This window comes from Macaca mulatta, chromosome 14 (assembly GCF_049350105.2).
Source record: "Macaca mulatta isolate MMU2019108-1 chromosome 14, T2T-MMU8v2.0, whole genome shotgun sequence".
Taxonomy (NCBI): Eukaryota; Metazoa; Chordata; class Mammalia; order Primates; family Cercopithecidae; genus Macaca; species Macaca mulatta.
In genome coordinates, this window is record NC_133419.1 from 80,437,828 (window position 1) to 80,460,091 (window position 22,264).

The 22,264-nt window shown below is 38.8% G+C and overlaps 1 pseudogene across 1 annotated transcript; it reads left to right on the top strand.

The window, feature by feature from the left end:
* Positions 1-3,035: 3,035 nt before the first annotated feature.
* LOC106993405 (origin recognition complex subunit 3 pseudogene) lies at positions 3,036-21,617 on the top strand (annotated as a pseudogene). Its single transcript, XR_001439633.3, has 2 exons — positions 3,036-3,551; positions 16,549-21,617. The product of XR_001439633.3 is annotated as an origin recognition complex subunit 3 pseudogene (transcript).
* The last annotated feature ends 647 nt before the right edge of the window (positions 21,618-22,264 follow it).

Genomic DNA, 22,264 nt, shown 5'->3' on the forward strand with positions numbered 1-22,264 from the left:
GGTTCCCTGTGATCATTTTTCATGGGGATGAAAGGGTCTGTGAGAGTTCTGTCATCTATTTTATTTAGATTTTTGATTTTTAGATTTTCGTCCCACAGTCAACCAGTATAGCAGGAAAATATAAGTTCCTTTGTGACAAGTGGCAAAGAGGAGAGAAGGGAAAAGGGGGGGCATTTAGTAGCAGACACCATTTGTGGAGCCCCCACCATGTCCTGAGAATGGGGTGGGAGCTTTACCTCCATGATCTCTAACCTGCCAATGCTGCTTGAGAATTAGAGGTCAAATGACCTGATTAATGATAAGTGGTGCTTAGGAAGTATTACAGTCAAGATTTGAACCCAGGCCTGACTAGATCCTAGATCTGTGCTTAGGCCACTGCACAGCAATTATGCAGCTATTGAAAGCCAGGTGCTACCTAGGTCCAGGAAATGTAGAGATGGTGACTCTGGTGTGTGAGGTTTGCATTCCAGGCAAGACTATCCTCTTCCATTACATACGACTACATAACCAGGCAGAAGTGACTTCCATGAGGTAAAGTGTTCTGGGAGTGTAAAGAAGGGCACAATCACACCCTTTACTCTTTTTAGAAAACTTTTTATATGGACCTGATGAATATGCAGGAAGAAGGGAATTCTGGTTGTGGGTGGGGGAGTGTGATCAAAAACACAGAAGTGAGAACTTTTCAAGTGGGATAGTTGAGACTGAAGATACAAAGTTTGTTTTTTGTAAGCACGAGGGTAAGGACTCAGCTTTCAGACTCTTCCCTTGTGCTGTGCTGCATCTAAAACATGTAATGGTTTGGGCCTCTGTATTTAATGCGGATGCTGCAGCCACCAGGGATGAAGTTAGGCATTTTGCCCTGGCTGGCTGCTCTCTAAGGTAGGTACCATGTGACTGGCAGGGAGCAGCAATTCAGGATAAAGGAAAAATGAAATAGGGAGGAGGAATGCCTGTTTCCAGTAGTTCCTTCCAAAGAAATCCTCAGTAGCACTTTAGACACATGATCATGCCTAGAACTCTGATGGCCTCCTCTGTGTATGGGGTTGAGTTCAAGCTGCCTTTACAACTACTTTCTTCAGGCTCATTTCTTGCCTCCATACAAGGTGGAGGAAGGCCCCGGATGGATGATCCCATCCTCTCTCCAACCTTTGTACCTGGATGCAACACCTTTTTTCCACGTGCATCCATTCTTTCTCTCCTTCTGCACGGGAGCATCTCTAATTCATTTGTTAAGACCAACTGGAAAATTTCTTCCTCAGTAATACATTCCTCCACTTAGCCAGAGATAACTGCTCCCTCCAAGTGCTCCCATATCCTGTTATCTTTGTGAAAATTCTTTGAATATGATATCATAATTGTCCAAGTTTGCCTGCTCCACTGGTGCTGTGTACCTCCAGGGCATAGGAGGACTTGATGGAACAAATGAATGAATGGGTAAGGGAGCAATAGAATGAATGGCTGATTTCTCCATCACCATAGACTGCTGCAAGATCTGCACCAGTGGGCAAATTAGCACAAGAGGGAATGAGAGTGGGAGTGAGGAAATGATGAAGAGCATTTACAGCGGTCTGGGCATTTGTCCCCTGACCAATACCCTGTAAATACAGGCAAACATGGAAGGAACAGATATAGATAGGGGCACCTTCCTGAGGCAGGTGCTGTGGAATCCAGGGGGTGACAGGTGGAACACAGGCAGCTTCTCCAGGATAAATTCAACTGGCCTAAAAAAAAAAAAAAAAAAACACCTAAAAGAGGATTAAACTGTTAAAAGACAGTGTATGCCTGTACACTTCTGTTGCTGGGGTTTTTAGTAGCTACCTGGTAGAAATCTCTGGTATATATATTATTTCCCATTTTCAATTTCATGGAGTACATCATTTTCCAAAGCAGTGTCCCCTGTCTAGTAATATCTAGTCAGCCAGCCACATCCCTCCGCTGAGCTGCATAGATAAATCACATCTCCGCACATTGCAGTAAAGGCAGCTTACTGGGGTAGGAAAACGACTCTCTGGGTTTTGCAGAGATCTGAGTGCAAATCCAAATTGGACCATTTACTAGTTAGGGAATCTTGGACAATTTCTTTTAAAGTCTCTTTTTCTATGCACATCTCATCATCTGTAAAGTACAGAGGACACCCCCAGCCATCTCTGTGGTGAGGACTGAAGGGCTTAGTAGGCAATCCCTAGTTACCAGTCTCCTGCTAGCCCCCTGCCCTCCTTCCTTGAGAGACAGCTGAGTGGGGTGGAGCCAGCAGAGGAGGCAGACTGGGGGAGCATGACTTGAATTGCAGTTTTATAATTTTGGAAAGCTCTCATAACTTTTAAAAAGGGGTTTCATATTTCTCATTTGTTCTTTCAAACACTTGTGATGCAGGCCTCTGGGGTGGGATATTAAAGCATGAGCATCAACAATATCAGACTTGGAACCTTCATGCTGTGACTTCCTTAGGCATCCTGCATGCCCCTGTCTTCCCCTTTCATTTGTTTCCTTGAATTTCATTCATTTATTCATCTATTCTTTCATTCCTCTACTCATTAGTTAATGAATGTCACTCAGTTGTTTATTTTTTCCTTTATTTATTAAACATATAATGAATACCTCCTTTGAGGTAGGCATTGTGATAGACTCATGGGATACAGATATAATCCCAATGTTCAAGGGGCTCATTTTCCACCAGATGTGCATTGATAAACTAAGGCACATACGCGCGCACACACACACACAGTGATAAAGTGTCGAGTGCTGCAACAGAAATATGAACAGGGAATTGTGATAGCATAGAGTGATATGTGATTAAACCATCTCTGATTAAACACTGCATGGGTCAAGGAGGAGGTGCAGTTTCATTTTCAGTAACCAGTATTAGCTGGTCCCTTAGAAGAGCTCTTGGCTGGTGACATCACTTAGTTATGCAATCATAAGACTGGCGTCTCCTCAGGTCTCAGGAACTCTGACTTAGTATCACGTTTATGTAATCGAGATGAGCATCTACATGTGGAAAATGAAAGCTATAATCTTGGAGTGAATATAGGAGGCCCCCACAGTACTAGCAGGGAATCCAGCAAATTATAACAGTAGGGGTCTAACCAGACAAACAGAAACCACTCCAGTCTTTATGATAGACAGAATTTAATGTGGAGGATTTGTTATGCAGATGGGCGTGTAGCTAAAGAGTCAGGCAGATGATTGTGGGATGATCCAGAGATCAGAAATAGCAGGGAAAGTTATGAAGAAAATAAGAAGTGTTATCTGATCCAAGAGCCTGAGGCAAAGAGGAAGGGAGAGGAACAGCCTGACTGCTCCTTTCACTTTCTTCTAATCTCCTCCCAGTGCCTTCTATCGGCTGAAGCCAGTTAGAAGCCAGATGACAGAGAGACCCGGGAATTCCTTAGTCCCCTAGTCAGCCCCTCCACCTTGCAATTCAGAGGAGGGGAAATGGTGAGAATGTGATGGAGGGTGAAGAATCCCAAGATGGGTTCACAAGGACATTCATCCTTATGGCACTGGGCAATCTCAGGCTGTGCAAAACCAGCTGCCAGAAGCCATGACAGGTGAGTTCTTTCTTTTTTTTACCCCAGAGATGTGGTCTTGTTCCATTGCCTAGGCTGGAATATAGTGGCACAATCATAGCTCACTGCAGCCTCAAACTCCTGTGCACAAATGAACCTTCCACCTCAGCCTCCTGAATAGATAGAACGACAAGTGGGTGCCACCATGTTCAGCTAATTATTATTCTTTCTCTTCCTCTTCTTCTCCTTCTTCTTCTTCTTTTTTTTTTTTTTTTTTTTTTAAAGAATTGGGGTCTTGCTATGTTTCCCAGGTTGGTCTCCAATTCCTGGGCTCTAGTGATCCTCCCACCTTGGCCTCCTAAAGTGCTGGGATTTACAGGCATGAGGCACCGTGCCCAGCCTGGTTATCTTTCTTGATTTTTTTTTTTTTTTTTGAGATGGGGTCTCACTCTTGTTGCCCAGGCTAGAGTGCAATAGTGCAATCCCAGCTCACTGCAACCTCCACCTCCCAGGTTCAAGCAATTCTCCTGCCTCAGCCTCCTGAGTAGCTGGGATTACAGATGCCCACCAACACGCCCAACTAATTTCTGTATGTTTGGTAGAGATGGAGTTTCACCATGTTGGCCAGGCTGTTCTCAAACTCCTAACCTCAGGTGATCTGCCTGCTTTGGCCCCCTAAAGTGCTGGGTTTACAGGTGTGAGCCACTGCGCCTGGCCCTTTCTTGATTTTTATACACTTCAAAGTTCTTGAACAATTCATAGCAGAGACATGGAATACCGGAATAGTACTCAAGAGATGATATCAGACTTCCCGTCAAGAAGGCATATATGTGATTGTTCAATTAATTAACAAAGTAAACTGGATTTAAATATAACAGAAACCAAAATTGGGAATGAGATCATATAAGTTACATGATAATATAGTAATAATTATACATACTAAGGTTGAGCTCTTTCTATGGGCCAAGTACTGTATTAAATACTTTACATAAATTAGGTAACTTAATACTCCTTACAGTCCTGTGAGGGTATATATTATTAGCTCATTGTACATAAAAAGTAACTGAAGTTTAGTGACTTGTGGAAGGTTATCTAATGAACAAATAGCAAAGATAGGGTTCTAACTCAAATCCCTTGGAATCCAAAATATATATTCTTAATCACTATGGTATATGTCTGCAAAGGAACAAAAGTATCCTTCATATCACAGTCAGAATGTAGCTCTCTGGTTCCACCTTAAGGGACAGTGAGCATCCCGTGCCACGTGGTGGAGAAAAGGCTGCATATTACTAATGCAATGTGACATCCCAGAAAACAGTATTAGGGCCTTGATCAAAATATATTTGCATCATGTATGGCAGCAATAGTCTTAGCTTCTGTAATTAGATAATCTGGCACTAGTCTTGCTCTCCCCACTGTTGGAGACAGAAGTTTGGTCCTGGGGAATGTGGCAGGGGGAAATGGGCTGAAACCAAGCTGAAGAGAGTTTGAGCTGATTATCTTGCAAAATATGTCCAAGCTCTGAGCCATTACAGGATGAGAGTACCCCTAGGGATTGTGCAGAAGAGAAGCCCCATTGCCTTCAGCTCCTCTGAGTAAGTGCTGTGTAAACACAAAGTATCCAGATGATGGCTATGACAGTGTCCCATCAGTTAAAGATTAGTGAGGGCTCCCATGAACTGGGGACCCAGAACCACTGCAGAGACAGATGGAGATGATTCAAGGTAACAACAACTTCCAATGCAACACCACTACATTATCTCCCTGAGTTTCAAATGTTTCCACAAAAGAAGCAGAACAGATATTATTATCTACGTTTTCTAAGTGAGGAAACTGAGGCTCAGAAAACGGGTGATTCACTGAAAATTATACATGCTATCAGTAGAAGAGCTGGAATTAGTCTTGAGCTACAGGTTCAGAACCTTATTGCATTGTGCTATATTGAGGAGATATAGTTATGCTTTAATGTTCTTTTTATGCCTATCTGGGTTTTGGTCTGTTAAAATGACAAACCTTTAAACAATTCCTCTAACACAAATATTCTAAACACAAATCAAAGTTTCTGTAGCATCAGTGTCTGACTTAACTTCAAATAATGAGATTATCCCAGAGAAGAGCCACTCATCCCTAAGGCAGATCCATGTAACATCAGGCAGAGTGGTGTAGAATGCAGCAAAGGGGCTTGTACCTCACTCACCACGAGCCATTCACAGGATCCAGGCCATACATAAATTCCCAGCCTCTAACGGACATTTGCGATATAAGTGTGCATTCTTGGGAAACTACGGCCACCTTTGTATCTCCCATAAACATCATTGGACCACTTTATGGTCTTGAGTCCCTTGAAAAGATCTTTAATGGGAGGCTCTGTGCTCCTGAATAGGGCCTTGCCACTCTGGAGCAGTCAGAAAAGACTTCATGCAGAAGTTGCTGCTTCAAATGAGGTGTGAAAGTGTAGGGGTTCCTCAGGAATACTGGGGATGGCTTAGTCCAACACTGGCATTTTTCAAATACAATTCACTTCAACTCAACAAACACTTATCAAATGTGTGTTTGTCAATGTTCTCAGGAAATTCTGACCCAGAGAAGTCAACATATTTTTACAATCACCCGATATGCTCATAGCAGAGCCAGGTTTGCAAGACATGTCTCCTGACCCTTAGGGGACACACACTTCCTGATATATCCCCCCGGGCCTCCTCACTTCCTTGGAGCAAAACAGCACTGAAGGACCTTAATCACTGTGTTTTCCTTGCTGTTAATGCTAGTTGTGAAAATGCCTGACACTGAGATCTGTCCTATTTCATGTGCAGGTAGAGTAGTGATTAATGATCTACATTATCATCATTGAGACTTTGTCCAAAAATTAGCTGAATGAATTTGTTAGATCTGACTATCATTTTGAGAGCCACAATTTTATTTGACATGAATGAATACTGAAATAGCTATTTAACCTCAGGCAAGGCTAGTCTATCTAATCTTGATGCTGTAGTAGGCTGGTTCCTTCAACCAAGAACCCAGCAGGAGGGTGTGCCGAGTCATCAGCAGCACTTCCAAATTGGAGCACCCGTTTGTTGCATGCCTCTTTGCATATGTCACCACATGTAGTGCTCACAAAAAATGAGAATTGTTATGTTTGTTTTACGTAGGAGAAAGCTGGAGCATAGAAATGTTTTTAAGTAAATTGTTAAAGGTTACACAGCTAGTTAAGTACAGGAGGTGCAATTCATACCAGGCTTGTCCAATTCCAAACCTCCTGTTGTTTTGCCAGAGAAAGAAAGTTTTGAAAGAAAAGAAATTTTAAAAAGAAGAAATTCAGATTTGGAAGGAACTTTATGTTGTAGCTATATTGGGGGTGGTCATGGGGCCTTGTGAGCCTTAAATCACAGAGGGTGTCAGAGAAACCAGAGAAGATGGAGTTGAGATGGAGGAGGATTAGGACCAGGAAATCAAACAGGCTCTAGTGTCTTGCTGTTAAGGGTCAGGACCAAGGGCAGTTTATGTGATCGCTGTCATCAACGTCACAGTGAGGCATGATTTTGTATTCATCTCACTGCAAAACTTAAGAAGGCTTTGAATATTATGCTCAGTTATGGAGAATTGTGGATCAATAGGATCTTTTATACTTTGCTGGTGAGAATGTAAATTGGTATAACCACTTTGGAAAATAATTTGGTATTACTTCACAACATTTGATATTCATGATCTCACCCCTAGATATACCCAAGGAAAAATATTTTTATATGTGTAAGAGAAGACATGTCCAATAATGTTCACAGTGGTACTGTCTATAGTAGCAAAAAAAATTGTATATGACCCAAACACCATCCCCATGTCATAGGATAAATAAAATATGGTATATTAATTCAATGGGATATAGTGGAATATTATACAATAGTCAAGTGAATAACTTATGATTACGTACAATATAGTAAGAGCTATTAGTATGGGGGAGGACTACATGTGTAGATACAGGATTTCCATTATGTAGGTTGCTGTAGTAATGGCTCTAAGGTGTCCATACCTCTGTGTATCCACACCCTTGATATTCTCCCACACTGGCTATGGGCTTGCAAAATGACTTGCTTTGACCAAGGGGTAAGAGCAAACATGATAGACACTGACTTGGAATGTGCTTGCACATCGAGCTAGCTCTCTCTTGCTGTTCCTAGGAACACTACAGTCATTATCATGTGAACACACTTGAGCTATCCTGGTAGAAAAACCTGGCACCACCACCTCTGTAACCCCAGCTGACTATTAACCAATAGTCCACAACAACTTCCAGACAACTGTGAACAAGGCTATCTCAGACTATCCAGCCAAACCTGCCCAGATCAGAGGAATGACCCAGGTGAGCCCAGGTGAATTGCCAGCCCACAAAATCATGAACCAATAAATCATTGTTACTTGAAGCCACTGAGTTTTGAATGATTTATTATGTGGCAAAACCCAACCAATTTCATTTTTACTTAGGGCAGCAATGTATTTTATGATAAACAAACAAACAAGTGAGAACCTTGTATAAACCAACGATGAACATATATTTTGAAACAAGGAATATAATTAATCCAATTATATGCACCTGAAGCTCATTTAAAAATAAGTAATAACAACAAAAGCACAAACTCATCTTTTAGCCTGATGATTACATCAAGCTGCAAAACAATCTCCCCCATTTAGAGTTTTTTGCTCCTTGTGGCAGATTGCTGATGTCAACCCTTCCTCCAGCCCGCAGTTAATTCCATAACTAACTCCTTAATAATAAGACATAAGAGGAAGTGATGTGTACAGGATCCAAGTCATTTCAGCAAAAGAATCTTGTCCTGGACTCTTTTCTCCCTTTTCCTTCCCATTTTCTGGAAATGGCAAGAACTGGAAAATCTTGTACACCAGTTTTGGGGAAAGGACACCTGCCCTGTTAGCTTGGGACCCTGGTGGATTTGTGGACACAGAACTGGATGCTACTTGAGTTGTTACATGACAGGAAAATCAATTTATCTGTCAGAAACACTATAATTTGTGTATCTTTGTTACAGTGCCTTCAATTTTTGCTCTAACAAACTCTTCCATATCAATCCCTACAATATGCTACAGTGATGTTTCTGATATAAAATTCTTTTTCCAAATGGGTATGCCTGTATTGCTTTTGCTCATGTAAAAACTTCAAACCAAACAGAAACATATGAAAAGGATATAATTTCTGAGGATGTCGAATGATTTGAATGTTATCATTCCATATTTTTAATGCATCTAAAATTGCATGTGGTTAGACTGCTAAAATTGTACTCTTCATATTTTTCTGTAATCTGCTTTCTCTATTTAATGACATACTACAGATATCTTTCCATGTCATCACAAGATCTATACAATAGTCCACCCAATGGATATAACATACTGTATTTTAAAACCCTCCTATGCAATTATTTTCAACTTTTCACGTTTTTGTAAAAAATAATTAGAAACATTCTTACATCAACTTTCTTGTGCACTTGTTCAAGCTATTTCCTTAAGTTTTAGAAGAAAAATTTCTGGACGAAGGGGAACTTCATACGTACAATATACATCTTATCTGGTGAAATGTTTTAAATATTTCCCACTCTCTGAAAATAAAGTCTGGACCCAATGGTCTGGCATATTCCAGCAGTGCTGTTCTTCACTATGCTCTCACTGACCTTTCTAACCTTACTTTCCACTCCCTAGAGCACTCTGTATTTGAGCCATATTGATTATAGATTTTTGTTGAAGATATCCAATTATTTCAGAAGTTTGCTCTACTTATGTTACTCCTTCTGTATTTAGTTATTTTACATTTGTCTGTTCCATACAAGAAACACACACATGCACACACTCACACACACCTACTTTATACGTTGATCTAACTTCTTTCTGTTCTTAAAAACAGAGCCCAATATTACCTATTCTAGGAAACCTTTCATTATGGTTATTGTTAGCCTATCACATCTCCCTCCTCTTTGCTTCTATAGTAATTTTACCTACTTTTATCATAGCACTTATCACATCCTGCTTTGCTATTTATTGTGTTTGTTTATTTGCCGGTCTAGACAATGTCATCCTGAGAGAAGAATGTGCTTGTCTTTGAATTCTCCTTCTCGGAATGGTAGCTGGCACCTAGCGGTCATTCATGGGAATGCACATACACTTTGCTTTTCCCCAGGCATTCTGGGTCATGTTGTCATCAGGATCTATTCTAGGTTTCTCTAAATAATATTTCATATTTTGGAGTCTCATTGGTTCTATTCCTATCACCCTAAACTACTTTCTTGGGGTAGACAGACTGAGGTGGTCCCATGCTCCCCTCTTCTAGATATTCAGGTCTTTGTATGATCCTCTCCCCTTGAGTGAACAGAATCTGTGAATTGCTCCTAACCAATAGAACATAAAAAATATTATGAAATATTGCTCCCTTGACTAAGTTATATCATGTAAAACTCTCTCATGACAGACTCACTTGCAATTCTGCTAACAACCTGAGTAGGCTTGAAGCAGATTCTTCACTATTCAAGTCTGTGAATAACAATGAAGCCTGGCTAACAGCTTGAATTTAGTCTTGTAGGTCCCTGAGCAGAGGTCACAGTTAAGCTGTTCCTGTAGTCCTGATCCATAACTATGAGATAATAAATGTATAATGTTTTAAGCTGCTCATTTCATAGCAAACTGTTGCATGGTATAGAAAATACTGGGCTTCCAATAGAAATATCTGAGATTTAAATAAACCCAGACATCAAAACTATAATCCTTCCCAGTAAGTGACATGATTGGAGTCATAGATTAAAAGCAGAAAATATAAAATTAGGTGGCATTGATATACTGAGAACCTCAAGGAAAAGTAAAAATCTGTCAACACACAACAGTCTAGAATGTATGTGCTTTCCAATGTCTGTCTGCTGGTCTACAATCCTAATGATAATGGGCACTTTCTTCCACATGCATTGGTAACTGAAGCTTGACTCCTACTTGCATATGTGGGAAGCATTTGCATGTAAAGGAAAAAGGTCCAGTGTTAGAACATTCAGCCTGTAGTGAGGCATAGGCATGAAGATAGGAGTGAAGAAAGCTAGTAAGAATTGGATTTCAATAATTTAACAGAATTAAGGAATCATTACTAACGTACCATAAAGTTATAAAAGGACCATAAGGATATATAGTTTCTTCCTGAATTAGGCTGTTATATTAATAATAAAATCCATACTTCACTGGTGTTAGCCAAAATGTTGTCAAAGATTGAATGCTTATGCCATGGTCATGGCAAGGCTGCCAATTAGGTTTCATCATGTATGCCAATGATAATTGATTAATATTGACAGCTTGTATTGAATTAGGCTTCACAAGCAAGTATGTTGTAGCTAACCAGCAACGTCTACCATTAGCAAGGGAGAGTGGTAGGGAGGTATGCATCCCCTCCCCTAGGCAGCTGATGAAATTGTGGACTTTGTATTAAAATACATGGAGTTTGAGTCCTGACAATTATATTCACCAACTTGGTGATTTGGGTCATGTCACTTAACTTCTCTGAGCCTTACTTCTCCAAATAGTTAACTATCTTGAGGAGTCAGAGAATCATTAAGAGAGTCTGTGGAACAGTATCCAGCAGAGTGTCAGGCCCCTATTTGATGTTTTTTTAAAAAAATTTTATTCATAATTGCCAAACTTGGAAGCAACCAAGATGTCCTTCAGTAGATGAATGGATACATAGACTGTGGTAGATACAGAAAACGGAATTCATTCACAATTCACTAATAAAAATGAGCTATTAAGTCATGAAAAGACATAAAGGAACCTTAAATGCCTATTATTAAGTGGAAAGAGCCAATCTGAAAAGGTTACATACTGTTTATTTCACCGGTATGACACTCGGGAAGAAGCAAATCTCTGGAGACAGTACAAAGATCAGTGGCTGGCAGGGATTAAGAGGGAGGGAGGGATGAATAGGCAGGGCACAGAGGATTTTTAGGGCAATGAAACTATTCTGTACAATATTACCATGGCACCATGGCACACACATGCCATCATATATTTGTCAAAACCCATAGAATGTACAAGACCAGGAGTGAACCCTAGTAAACTATGGACCTCAGGTGGTAACAATGTCTCAATGTAGGTCCATTGACTGTAACAAATGTATTTCTGTGGTGCAGGGCATCAATAGAGGAAGAGACTATGTACAACTGTTGTTAGGTGATATATGGGAAATCACTGTACCTTCTGCTCAGTTTTGCTGTGAACCTAAAAATTCTCTAAAAGTAAAGTTTACTAATTTTTAGAAAGTCAAATCATTTTGAACCTTTGAATATTTGTTAAGCAAGTGGATGAAGAAATCAGCAGATTTAAGGGATGAAAAGTAAACGTAAATTGCAGTAGAGATAAGTTATAGGTATCAGTGGACTGTGAGAAAGTAAATTTAGTGACTAGAGACATTAGATCAGAAGGAAAAGGGTATCAAATGAAAAATACGGAGACGAATGAATTAGGAAGAAACAGCCCAAGTGCCCAATATCAGCAATGGGCGGCAGTTTGAATGATTAAAGCACACAGTGGAAGGCGCCGCCTCTATTTACCTCTTTGTGTAACAGCCATGAGATTCACATTACCTAGAATATTACCTAGTGTGGAAACGTGCCTGTTTTCAGAACGCTTCCACCACAGCGCCACCAGCAGGATAATCAACTTGTATAATTCCAAAGGCAACATGAATAATGGTAAGATGTTCATTCTTGAAGTGATTAACAGGTGCAGACTGCTATGGAGAAGAGTCAATAAGGAGGCAGAGAGAAGTTCCCTTGTGATATGGTTTGGCTGGGTGCCCAACAAAATCTCACCTTGAATTTTAATAATCTTCACGTGTCAAAGATGGGGTCAGGTGGAGATAACTGAATCACTGGAGCACTTACCCCCATACGGTTCTTGTGGTAGTGAATAAATCTCACGAGATCTGATGATTTTATAAATGGGAGCTCCCCTGCACAAGCTCTCTTGCGTGCCACCATGTAAGATGTGACTTTGCTCCTCATTTGCCTTCCACCTGATTGTGAGGCCTCCCCAGTCATGTGGAACTGTGAATCCATTAAACCTCTTTCCCTTATAAATGATCCAGTCTCAGGTATGTCTTTATTAGCAGCGTGAGAACAGACTAATACACCTTGCTCCTGCTGAAAGGTAGGAAAACTCAGGAAGAGGAGTCCTCAGCTTTAAAAATAGGCATAAAACTCAGAATTCTGAGTGTGAGCTGACTCTCAAGTCAGAGCAAGGACTAATGCTTGGAGGGGTTCAGCTTGTAAACTGTCTACTGAAGGTAGAGGAACATTCAGCTTCTGGCTGGATGCCATCTTAAGGCTGGAAAGAGAATCAGAAATTACTATATTAAATCTTGTAATGGGAACACATGATAAACTGTTAGGCCCTTGCCCTGAATTGTGTGTGTAACTCAAGTTTCAAGAGAGAGATGGATAGTAAACCAAATGTACTGTATGCTATTCTATACTGGGTGCTATGTGGTAAAGAAATGAACAATAAGCAATGGTAACATAGAAAAGCATTTAATTTGAAAAGTGTCAAAATCTGGGCATGCCATTTTGACTCACAAGAGAAATGACTTTTGCTGACTTCTAGGCTTTCCATGCCAACGAGCGCAGTGGGATTTAACAATCTCACTGTCCAATGGAGCCAATACCATACTCTGATTCAAGTTGAATGGATTCATGTTTAAGCTGGACCACTTATTAGCATAACTTTGGGCACATCATCTGACCTCTCAGAAACTCATTTTAAAAAATGTTATCTGTAAAATGGAACTAGTAATAGTTTCTACTTCATTAGTCATATCTTAGCAGAGTAGTGTTGACTTAAATCCTGCTTAACAGTGTTGGTGTGAGGATCACTTGAAATGGTGGCTATAAATACACTTTGAAAACGGTAAAGCATGATACAAATATAAATCATTGATGCTATTATTTTTATTTATTATTTAATTTTCAACATAACTGATTAGAATTTCTGATCTTTAAAAGCAAGAAGAGCAAAGTTTTATTTCTGCCATTTCTCTCTCTTTTAAAAATAAAATTATGATATATACTACCATGCCCTGGATGTGGAGTCTTTTTAGTAAAAGTCTTAGAATGAGGGATGACTTCTCTTTTCTCCATCACCTCTCTGAGATCAACACGGCTTAACAGACTGAGGACGGTTTTCGGACAGGAGCTACTTCCATGTCACACTTTAATATACAGATGCATCTAATGTTCCTGGTCAAGAGGGTAAACATTGCTGCTATATATATATATATATATATATATATATATATAGCTTCTCTTCAAATATATATGTGTGTGTATATATATATCTGTATATACACAATGTGTGTATATATGTGTGTATAAAATCCTGATGTCTTCTCTACAGTGCTAGCTAGTTGCTAAAACTGATCCAAGTTACATTAAACTAGATGTAGTCTCAAACAGAGCCAAGTTGTATAGCTCTGCAACTAGATCTAGCTGTACATTTTTGGTATAAACCTCTTTTTATAATATTTATTTTTGTGAACATATTTCTCCATATTATATGCAGGAAATGTATTAATTTCCCAGTCAATTAAAATGTGCTTTGATAAAGAGTAAAAAAGACTGAACATTATCTCTGAGGACAAATGTGCATTCCTTAATGTAACAGTATATTTAAAATGTGGTTTGATTAATGCCAAATCCTCAGAAGGTACATTTAAGGGAAAAACAGCCAGGGTTATCAAACTGAAATTCTTGTCAAAAAAGATCAGTTCCCATTTCATTTCAACCATTTATCTTTGTAGTTGGTAATGTTTTCATACCTTTACAAGATTTTATAAATGAAGTTCTTTTGATATCCTTTCAAAAAATGCTTAATAAAGTAATGGAGCCAATTTTTTTTTTCACTGACTGTTCATGGTAACTGGGAATAGTTTGCAGAGAATAGGAAAATTTCTTTTCTTCAAACTTGCTCAGTAGGGATGAACAGTTAAATTCATTTTTTTTCATACCTGCATTTCATTTAAACACAAATCTCTCCTTTCCCTCACACTTGCCTTTCACAAACTTAAGCCGAGTCTACAAAGAGCAGTAAACCAAAGAAAGAACAATGAGACATTATTTTAGGTTGTAGGGAATCTATTACAGTGGGAAAATGCTGAATTCTGAATCTGAAAACCTGGGATAAAATTTCTACCTTCAAGTTGTAATTGGGTCTTCGGGAAAGTTACTTAAGCACTAGAAGTTTAATGGTAACAGTCTCAATTTCTCTATCCACTAAATGGAGGATAATAAAATCTCCTCTTATTTCACAGACTTGTATGTGAAATTCAAAAAAGGTGATTATCCACATTATCATTAACATTTTTAATTGCTTCCTGTGCTTCCTGTGAATCAAAAATAAATGCAACATATGTAGTGTGTATTAGAGATCTACTCATAAACACAACTTCCTGTTGCTTCCTGTGAATCAAAAATAAATGCAACATATGTAGTGTGTATTAGAGACCCACTCATAAACACAACAGCCCCATAAGGAATGTTCTATCTCTATTTTGTGGTCAAGGAAACAGAGTTTCCGGGAAGTTAATAGACTTGCCCAAGGTTAAAAATCAATGAATGATACAGCCAGGATTAGAATTCAAGGAAAGTTGAAGTCTGTGCAGTTAACCATTATACAATACTAATTTCAATGATCACAGAATATACATGCACTTAGGAAACCATAAAACACTAGGCAAATTCACACGAATTACTATTTACAATTTAAGTAGTGGCTTAGAATGAGATAAACTAACTGGCAATGTGACTGTTATTTCATAAGAGGTTGATAGATGATATTTAGGACAATGTCAGTGTTGATCTTGATTTTTACCATATGTTAAAACTTCAGGGCTAGGCATGGTGACTCACACCTGTATCCCAGCACTTTGGGAGGCTGAGGCAGTTGGATCACCTTAGGTCAGGAATTCAAGACCAGCCTCACCAACATGGTGAAACCCCGCCTCTACTGAAAATACAAAAATTAGCCAGGCATGGTGGCGGGCACCTGTAATCCCAAATACTCAAGAGGCTGAGGCAGCATTGCTTGAACCTGGGAGGCAGAGGTTGCAGTGAGCTGAGATCACGCCACTGACTCTAGCCTGGGCAACAGAGCAAGACTCCGTCTTAAATAAAACTTCAAAGAAGAAAGTCTCCACCCCATGAAGTTAGAGAGAGGTATGTAGTCAATCTTCTTACCTCAGCCATATCTTTCCTATCCTTTCCCCATCCCAGTACCCACAAATTACGCTAATTCATGCCCCAGATTGGTATATAACTTAAAAAAAAAAAACTGTCTTAATGTATTTTACAAATATTTGTTTGATATCTCTTATGTTGAATATTTGTCCAATATCTATTTGTTGAATATTTATTGATATCTATTTGTTATATTTGTTGAATATCTATTATGATTCATTTCCTTAACCACTGTGTACATTCAGCCATGTAAAAACTCTACATAGGAAGACATAACAAGCAAAATCTATTATAAAGCTATAAACTGAGTGTCTTATGGGAGGTCAGAGGAAGAACCAAGAGTCTCAAAGGAAGTGAGAGATATCCCTAGGGAAAAAAGATGGTGAGAATATTCTAAATTATAAACTAGTACATGTAAAGGTAGGAAGACCAAAGAAAAAGGGTGTATATGAGCTGAGGGTATATGTATTAGATGGGCTTGGGTTTTAGGATATTAGGTGTGCACCAGCGTAACTGGGAAGTGGGCTACATGGAAGGATGTGATAGAAGAGGTAAGTACCTTCACTAAAGATGCTGGTCTAAAAGAAATCAGTAAGACCAGGCCATGCAGCTCAAAATGCTAGTGCCCTCATCTATGTACTTAAAGTGTCCTATCAAGTACCATCAGGAGACTACCTGATATGACCTTGAAATAAGTCTAATCACAAAAGGACAATAGAATCCATTAGTGTTCTGAAATTGCAGTACTCTCTTTAACCTGTACTCTTCTACTCTCCACTCAGGATCACAGTCAAAAGGTATTCCCGGTGCATCCGGAATCCACAGAGCCAGTAGGACCATAACCACTTCCTCAGTGTCTAAGGGCTGCTTTGTGTTTAAGCCAAACTCCAAAAAGAGAAAGATCTCTGTGCCAATGGAGGACTATTTTAACAAAGGGAAAAATGAGTCTAAGGACAGTAAGCTTCAATTTGGAACTTAGTTGATATGGCAGCAAATGAAATGTGAAAATGAGCCACTACAAGAAGAATTAAATAAAAACTTGTTTGACAATCTAATTGAATTTCTGCAAAAATCTCATTCTGGATTCCAGAAGAATTCAAGAGACTTGGGCTGTCAAATAAAACTCAGAGAAATTCCAACTGCTGCTCTTGTTCTTGGTGTGAATGTCACAGATCATGATTTAACATTCAGAAGTCTAACAGAGGCCCTTCAGAATAAAGTCGCACCATATGTAGTCTCATTGCAAACTAAAGACTGTCCAGATATGAAACATTCTTTTTGCAAAAGTTGATCTCACAATTGTTGAACTGCTGTGTAGATATAAAATCCAAAGAGGGGGAAAGTGTTCAGCTCACCCAGAGAAAGATACATTATTCAATGGACTCACTTTCCAGTTGGTATATGACTGTCACACAGAAGACAGACCCAAAAATGCCAAGCAAAAAGAGGACTACTTCTAGCCAATGGCAGTCTCCTCCTGTTGTGGTTATCTTAAAGGATATGGAAAGCTTTGCCACAAAAGTACTGCAAGACTTCATAATTATCAACAGTCAACATCTGCATGAATTTTCACTAATATTCATTTTTTGAATTGCCATATCTATTATCATCCGCCGATTGTTTCCTCATGCATTATCATCTCTATTGTGCATAGAACTGTTCCAAGTTTTGTCTTGCAAGGAGCACCTGACTATGGTACTCAATAAGCTACTTCTTACAACTCAGTTTCCCTTTAAAATAAATGAAAAAGCATTGCAGGTTCTGACGAACATCTTTTTGTATCATGATTTCTAAATTCAAAACTTTATAAAAGGACCAGCTTTCTCTATTAGAGCATTTCTATTCCCAGCCCTTAAGTGTCCTGTGCTGTAATCTTCCAGAAGCCAAAAGAAGAATAAATTTTTTATCAAACAATCAATGGGAAAACATCAGACGTCTTCCATCTTTTAGGAGGTACATAGAAAAGCAAGTTGCGCTCTTGACCAATGAGAGATGTTTGAAGGAGGAAACACAATTATTACTAGAAAACCTTCATGTGTATCATAGGAATTACTTCCCGGTTTTGAGATGTCTTCATAAGTTCACCTCTTCTCTTCCCAAGTATCCACAAGGTTGACAGATCAGAGAGTTGTACCGCACATGTTTAGAAAAGAACATACGGAATTCAGAGGAGTATGCATCAGTCTTATAGCTGCTGAAGATGTTGGCAAACGATGAACTGATGACCATACTTGAGGAATGTTTCAAGGTTTTTAAATCTTCTTGTGAAAATCACCTTGGCAGCACAGCTAAGAGAATAGAGAAGTTCCTGGCCCAGTTTCAGAGCTTCGATGAAACCAAAGAGGAAGAAGATGCTTCTGGGTCAGTCAAAGAGGCTTCAGAAGACAGACCTCTATCATCTTCAGAAGTCTTTACAGGAAATGAAGGAGTCAAGTGGAAGTAAGAAGCAAACCAAATTTGAAGTACTCAGAGAAAATATTGTGAACTTCATGACTGTCTAGTGAGAGAACAGCTTCTGCCTCCTGAGACACAGCCTCTCCATGAGGTGGTCCGCTTCAGTGCTGCCCATGCCCTTCGTGAGCATTTAGATGCTGCTCCATGAATTGCCCTCCATACTGCACTCAACAATCCTTACTATTATCTAAAGAATGAAGCACTGAAAAGCAAAGAAGGGTGCATTCCAAATATCACCCCAGACATCTGCATAGCATATAAATTGCACCTAGAGTGTTGCAGGCTAATCAACCTTGTGTACTGTTCATAGGCTTTTGCAACAGTTTTGACAGCTGCTGAAAAAATGGATGCAAATTCTGCAACCTCAGAAGAAATGAATGAAATTATCCATGCTTGGTTTATTAGAACTTTTTTTGAACTAGAACTTTTAGGATTTATAAAACCTACCAAATAGAAGACTGACCTTGTGGCAAGGCTAACACGGGGAGGCTGCTAGAAAGTGAAAGCAAATGAGTGAAGTCAGAACTATCACATTTAGCTTAAGCGAAAAAGGTGACCAGTGATATTTACATACACTAGAGGACTAGAGGAGCCTGTTTTGGTGAGAAGATAAATGTGTAATCCTTATGTGATGTTTATCCTGAAAAGTACATTGCTAACCCCAAACAGGCATATATCAAAACACCTGTAGAATACTTTAGAGTCCAACAAATAATATATATAACTAAAACTGCTCACACATTTTACTGTACTTTTCACAAAGTTATTACTAAATTGTGAGTAAATCATTCTTGAACTTATAGTATAAAAGTATAATAAATTCCTTTATCCAGGAGTATAAATTTTTAAAAAATGTATTCCCTTTGACTTATCAGTACCTGAAGAATATTTTCAGAATGAACTTGGTTAAGGTTCCTTTGCTGATTATAAAATAGCCAGTTCTTTATCAGAGATGGATTCTTCTCTTAGTCAGTGGCTTAGGTTGGATAACTGCATATTATTTTAACTTAATCTTTTATTTCAGTGATGGTCCTGCCAAATCTCATATTGGCATGACCAAAGCTTCAGGCTAGGGCTCAAGATTAATGCTGTGCTTGTGAGCTCCCATAGTCAGAAACTCTATAGTTTGTGAAGGAAACCCAGGATGCACTCAGCTGGCAGAGCTTTTAACAACACTCAGAGTGAGTCCAGCTTGCTCTAGCATGGTGGCAACAGCTCAGCAGTGCTAATAGGAGTAATAACTCACATTTGTCTGTAAGGAAATAGAACTAGAAGTCACAGACAGAAAATAAATAAAGGTGGAAGGCGCTAACTTCAGCCTCACTCTTTTTTTTAAAATCTCATGAGTATTCCACATTTTAAGGAAAGCTACTCCTTCAGATAAAGGGAAGAAGAGAGTGTCCCAATCCCTCTGTGCCAAGCATTGTGCAGAAACTTTCCCATGAAAGTTCCCATTTAATCTTCATATCTCGGTGAGTTATTTTAATCCCATTTCACAGATTTACATTATATGAGGCTAAAAGACTTGTCCCCGGTCACGTGGTTAGTAGGTGACAGAGTAAGCTTCCAAATCCAACATATGTCATAGTACATACTGACTGTGTTCACTGACCTGCAAAGTACCAAGTCACTGCCTTGAACATAATGATTTCAAAACATCTTTCTGAGATGTGGCTTCAGATACATTTACCATGCCTTCTCAGCCCCTTACCATTTAAGTGTGGATAATTCTATTCAATAAGATATTGAGTAGCTTTTATGTGGCAGGCATGCTGGATAACAGAGGTATAATGTTGTATGATGTTATGGACTGATGCTATATGCTCCCAAAACTCACATGTTAAAATCCTAACCCCCAATGTGACAGTATAGGAAGCTGAGACCTCTGGGTGGTGATTAGGTCATGAGAGTGGAGACTATATAAATGGGATTGGTTCCCTTACAAAGGAGACCCCAAAGAGTTTCCTTATTTCTTCTGACACATGAGGACACAGAGAAAAGATTGCCATCAATGAACCGGGAAGTTGGTCCTCACCAGAAGCTGAATCTCTAGTGCCTTGATCTTAGACCTCTCAGCCTCTAGAACTGTGATAAATAAATGTTTGCTACATGCTTGTTGTTTAAGCTACCCAGTCTATGGTATTTTTGTTATAGCAACTTGAATGGACTAAGGACAGATGAGGACCAGTTTTTGTCCCCACTTATTTTGTTATTTCTTCAACATATATTGAGTGCTTGTATGTGCCAAGCACTGAACTAGGTTCTCAGAGCACAACAGTGAGTGAAACAGCTATAATTGCTGAAATGGCTTATAGTTCACTGAGGCTCATTGTCTTTGGAGGTGGTGATCACAGCCTCTGGCTGGTGATACATACTCTTCACTTCTAGCTGAGGTGATGGATTTTTACTTACTGACATAATTTTTCATTTTTTTAATCACACATTTATAAGACATCTGTAATGAAATTAAAGATAAAGAAATAAAATGAAATTGAATATTTCAGAATTTCGTTGATCCTCTGATCAAATATCTTTCAAAATCTGTTTTCATTTGAACTAATGCTCAAGAGTCATGCTTAAGAAACAATTTAATAATTTTCAGTAAGAATGCATTCACTGATTCTATTTCTTAAGGAGATTTTCCTATGAAGAAAACCTATCTCAAAGTGGTAGTCATTTATTGACCAAAGAATACATTTATCCACCCTTTCTGCTAGAAGTTTTCTAAAAACATCATTGAGAAATAGGATCTGAGCAATAAAGAGTTAACCCCAAATCAAATTAATAATAATTTTAAAAAATTTAACAAAGCCATCAGTGGCAGACAAATACAACATATAATTCACTATATATTTACAAAGTAAGAGTCAGTGTTAAAGGTGGATAAGATAGTTAAATAGCATGTTTATTTAATAAGCATGTACAATGAGTGTCTGTCCTATGAAACCATACTACATATTTTCAATTAAGGCATTATACTTAGCAGAGTAGGAAAATGATTATGGGAAGGAGTACTATTTTAAAAATAAATAGATTCTGGTAACTTACCTAAGAGAAAAATATTTGGGTGTGGTTTACAGATTACTTTTAGAAACTGATGATGAATTTCCTGGAGTTGTCTACCTGCTATGAACAATAATAAAAAAATGTTATCTTGGCTGTTTAGAAGTACCCAGTCATTAAGAGGAAAGCCATTGGAGGTGGCAGTGTTGACTGTGAAGGGTCACAAGGAGACTTTCTGACTTGATAGAAATGTCCTGTGTCTTGATAGGGCTGGAGGTTATGCGTATAAATTGATTTGTCAAAAATGATGGGACTATGTTTTTAAGTTCTGTGCCTTTCACTCTAGGCAAATTATAACTCAATAAAAGTACAAGTAAAATTTTAAAAATGTAAACTGTGGTAAAGGAAAAGACTTCTTGCTTATTTCTCAAAATCCTGGCTTGTGCCTTGTTTAAACCCTCCATTTCACATTATGCAAAGGCATCTCAGGAAACTGAACACCAGCCTGTGGCTTGCTCTGGACAGTGGCCCGTGTCTTATGCCACGGCCATATTTGCTGTTGAGATGGCAGAATAATGGACTTACTGTGTGCAAGTGTACTCATACGCACACACGTATGTGTGTTCACATTGTGTATATGCACCTGAATATGTTCCAATCCTTTTTTGAGCTCCATTTTCTCCTTCTACCTAAAGGGAATTGTACTACTGGCTGTGTCTTACTAAGAAAACCTGTGATTTGGTTCATTGAGATCACAGATTTGAAACAGCTTCTAAAATTCTTAACATTGATGATCATGTTCAAATTATTTTTTTCTGATTCAAAAACGGATGTGTTGCGGGGAGGGTGTAAATAAGTAGTTACACGTACCTAAATTACCTGTTAACTTTCTTCCCCTCAAAATTCCCAGGGTTTATCTTTCTCAGCAAATGCTTCAGCACATAACACCATTTATGGCTGCTGCTTTTTTCTTCATAGTCACAAAAGGTGTCCTGGAGTTCAAGACCAGCATGATCAATGTGGTGAAACCCTGTTTCTACC